At 43.3% G+C, this 4,401-nt stretch overlaps 1 long non-coding RNA gene across 1 annotated transcript; it reads left to right on the top strand.

Moving 5' to 3' along the window:
• The first annotated feature begins 3,136 nt into the window (after nucleotides 1–3,136).
• Nucleotides 3,137–3,974, top strand: LOC128416881 (uncharacterized). The gene is made up of 2 exons (XR_008331331.1): nucleotides 3,137–3,443; nucleotides 3,569–3,974. It is a non-coding gene; the product is annotated as an uncharacterized LOC128416881 (long non-coding RNA).
• The last annotated feature ends 427 nt before the right edge of the window (nucleotides 3,975–4,401 follow it).

The following is a 4,401-nucleotide window of genomic DNA, read 5'->3' as shown; positions in this document are numbered from 1 at the left end:
TTATGGACTTTTCTCCCCAACAATTGCAGGCTGGGATTATTGACTACTTTGATAATGCAAAATTGCCTATACATCTGCATGGCAGAAAAACAAAGAGAGAAGAATACATTCTTTTCCTGTTCAAATACACAATGAATTTTTAGGGACACTGAAACAGCCCTCAGTTAGGGACACTGAAACAGCCCTTCTTGTAAAAGTGCATTCTGAAGAAAGAGATAAATATGTGCAGTGTTTTAAAAATGTAGAAAATCTTCCAATGTTTAGGTGCATAGCGTCGCTGAGGCAGCATGCAAATAATGCTCCATAGGTCTGATTTTGCACAATGCATTAGCACACTGACTTCTTTGGCAAGAATAGTAAACCAGATGCCAGACCTTGGGGAGTGAACCAATCTGACTATAAGACCACTAAGCTTTAAAGAGCTATTGCCTGTGGCAGACCCCCACAGCTTTACAGAATAAACATTCCTCTCAGGTGAGCTTTGACACTAATTATTTGAGAATAAACTTGACTGATTAGTAAAACAATTCACTGTTCTTTTGAGACAAGGAACAATTGACCCCCCCCCCCAAAAAAGAACAACATGTCAAACATTGTTGCTCAATGCTTCCTGCTGTTCTAGTTTAATATAAATCCAAATCTCTCGAGGGTCCAAAGAGATAGTATGCCCATGAGTTTGGACATGCACAGTGGAACTTTTCCCTTTAAGCTACAGATCCCCATACCACAGAGGTTTCCATAGGAAGGGAAGCAGGCGAAGAGAGCATCCTCCCACTGCCTCGGGACCAGCTGCCGCTAACTGCCCTGTAGTAAGTATTCCAGGAGGTATATTATTATCATTATTATTTATTAAATTTGTATTCCACTGTTCATCTGAAGATTTCAGGGCAGTTTACAGCATAAAAACACAAACGCAAAACGCAAAATACATAGTATAAACAAAAACAAAAGCTGTACAGTGGTACCTCCATTTAGGGACAGGATCCATTCTGGAGCTCTGGTCGGATCCCAAGGTTTTTGCAACCAGAGGTGCCTGTTCTGCGCATGCAAGCGGCGTGGCAGAGCACTTCTGCACATGCGCGCCCCAGGAGGCCCCAGGTGAGCCTCCCTGGAGAGAGCATAGCACAAATGAGGAGCCACGACAGAGAAGGCCTGTCATTGTGTTGCCACCCTCCAGATTTCTTGTGGAGGAGTCACCCAAAGAAGGGCCTCTGATCACAGGGTCTGGGTCAGTTCATATGCGGAGAGGTGGTCTTTGAGGTTTTGCGGATAGATAGAAAGGAAGGTGAGATGTGCTTGTTCCTGTTCCTGTTTCCACACAGAACAAAGCAAGCTAGATGAAGGGGTGGGGTTGAGTCTAATAACTCCCATTGCATACAAATTTAGGTTAAGGATTGAAGAATCAGTGCCTAAGGCCACTATTAAACAATACAGGTTTTGTGATGCTTTGACTAGAGTACTGCACTTTCAAATGTGCAGAAGCACTGCTCAGTTTGTAGACAATGTTTGGCTTGGCCAGGAGCCACAAAAGCTGTTTATTATACAACAGATTGCCTGTCGGATAACTGCAAGCCATAGTACCAGACACGTTTATGAAAATCATATATGTTCCCTGGCTGAATCTCATGGTGTTGTGCTATACAGTTTCTTTCTTTGTGGGTGACATACTTGCTTTGGCAGATAGAGATAGTTATGTTCCTGAGAGTGGGGGGAGAAGAGACTTAATTGTTTCAGCCAGGCATAGAATTACTCATTTCACTATACTGGAATGGGGCAGCTTGCAGATGTTTCATATGACCAAAGCATGTGCTATGGTATTTGCTTGCTTTTTACATGGTGAGAGATGATAATATTCTTTCTCTTTCTCATACTGGCACATCATAGAAGTGTCTATGCTTCTCAACAGACATCTGGACTATTTTTAGATGTACAGTTTCATTTCTATTCTTGACATTACTCATTCCTTTTTTGCACATAATGAAATCAAAACCTCATTTGGTAGAGACTAGCATGCAGTCAGCAGAGTTTTCCTTAACTATATGAGGATCTGTATTGAGCACTGGATAATATCTCTTCACTAAACAATTGGCAAAGTGAATACACATTTTTATAACAGATAAAAAAATATATTGCCAACGTCATTTGTTCACACAGCACTACTTCAGAAAGTAGTCAAAGAACCATGAAAAATTTCTGGACAGCTCCTCACATGGTGTTAGGGGAGTTTATAGCCTACAGATTTCATTAGGCAACATATGTCCAGATCATGTACACTCAAATATTGTCTTGTGGATGCCTTGAACCTTAGTCAGCTTTGGATGCAGGCCAGGTAGTAATGGAGTGACCGGCTTTGGGGAAAATGCAAACAAAAGGGAAAGGGTGGGCCCTTGACTGCACTTAGATTTCCATCCAAAAATATTATGAAACACCAAAAACTAGTAATATATTGAAAAGTCTGTATTAAGAGCTATCAAACAATATAAAGCATCACATTTATAATCTGTCAGCTATACATTTCACAAAGATGAAAACAATCAGTTACTGGAACAATATATCCAGTGAGCGGCATTGCTGTCCTGAAAAAATAACTTGAATTTATATACTCTGTGATTGCTTGAAATCTCAGTACTCCTTTTCTGTTTCTAAAGAAACACTTGACGTTGCACACAATTTAAAATTTAAGAACCATCAGTCAGCACAGCTAATAGTGTAGTCACTGTATTACGGTAATAGTATAGGCAGGGATAACAGAAAATCATAGATTTGGAGGGGGGGCCGTATGCAACAAACATCAAGAACACAATAGTTCAAATGCCATATATATATATATATATATATATATATATATATATATATATATGGATTCCCTGGCAGAAAGTTCCAAAACTTAGGTGTAACTACTAGGAAGGAAGGCCTTATCATGCATCAACCATGTATCTTAAATTGAGACTCACAGGAAAAATTATCCAACATATCTTAAAGCATAAGAAGAAGCAGTCCTTTAGATAACCTGATCCTAAGCCATTTTTGTTTTTAAAGGTAGTAACCAGCACTTTGGATGAATTTATACAGAGGTTACTTGCAGCAGCTGAAGAAGGAGCAAAAAGAGTTTTCTGGCGTGTGTGTTTCTTTGCAGCTGATTAGCTGCTCCCCCTGTGCAAAGGTCAGAGGGGGCAGGGTTTCTGTTGAGGCAGGTGATTAGCTGTGGGAGGAGCTTATCAGAGTTTGCAGGGCAGCAGCTGAAGAAGCAGCAAAAAGGGTTTTCGTGTGTGTGTGTGTGTGTGTGTGTGTGTGTTTCTTTGTGGCTGATTAGCTGCTCTCCCTGTGCAAAGGTCAGAGGGGGCAGGGTTTCTGTTCAGGCAGGGGATTAGCTGTGGGAGGAGCTTATCAGAGCTTGCAGGGCAGCAGCTGAAGAAGGAGCAAAAGAGTTTTCTTGTGTGTGTGTTTCTTTGTGGCTGATTAGCTGCTCTCCCTGTGCAAAGGTCAGAGGGGGCAGTGTTTCTATTGAGGCAGGGATTAGCTGTGGGAGGAGCTTATCAGAGCTTGCAGGGCAGTGGCGTGTGCCTAGCAGCGCGCGCAGTTTGATCCATCTTTTAGATTTAGGGGAGCTAGCCTCAAACGTTTGTTGGGGGAGACCTAGGTTTTTTTGGGGGGGAGTTATTTGTCCTGTCTTCACACTTTTTATGATGGAGGACCGTTGTAGCCACCCCCTATGACACGTTCTCAAGATGGAGGGTGAGGGAACAGCTGCAGTCGCCTGCGGTTCCTGCGCAATGTTTGCCATCTTGCCAAAGGTTGCAGGCAGCTTTACCTGCAGCAATTGCATGTTGATTGCCCTCTTAAAAGACAAAGTCCAGCAACTGGAGGAACGTGTAGCTACGCTCCAAAGAATTAGAGAGCTGGAGCTCTTCTTCGAAGCAACAGAGCACACCGTCTCCACCAAGGAGGAGACAGGGGACTCCCCTGAGAAGGAGGCTAGTTCACCAACACAGGAGCCAGATATACGGAGAAACGTGACTCAAAGAAGTAGGAGGCCCAGGGTTCGCTCTGATTGTTTAGAAATACACAATCGCTTTGAGGTCCTCTCCCCTAGAATGGAAGACGAAGAGCAGACTCCATTTGAGGATCTCTCCCTCGTTACAGTCGATCAGGTATATGAAGGTGAGCAGCAAAGTCAGTCCTCAGGGAATGTGCAGGCGACCTTGGAACGGACAACCCTGACCAAACCTGAGAGGAGGCGTGTAGTGGTGATAGGAGATTCCCTACTGAGGGGAACAGAAGCAGTGATCTGTGGGCCTGACAAGATGTCTCGGGAAGTGTGCTGTCTCCCCGGGGCTAAGATCCAAGATGTAACTGAACGACTCCAAGGAATCATAAAACCCACTGACAAATACCCCTTCC

Source organism: Podarcis raffonei, chromosome 7 (assembly GCF_027172205.1).
Source record: "Podarcis raffonei isolate rPodRaf1 chromosome 7, rPodRaf1.pri, whole genome shotgun sequence".
Lineage (NCBI taxonomy): Eukaryota > Metazoa > Chordata > Lepidosauria > Squamata > Lacertidae > Podarcis > Podarcis raffonei.
This window is presented reverse-complemented; position numbering and strand designations above follow the sequence as displayed.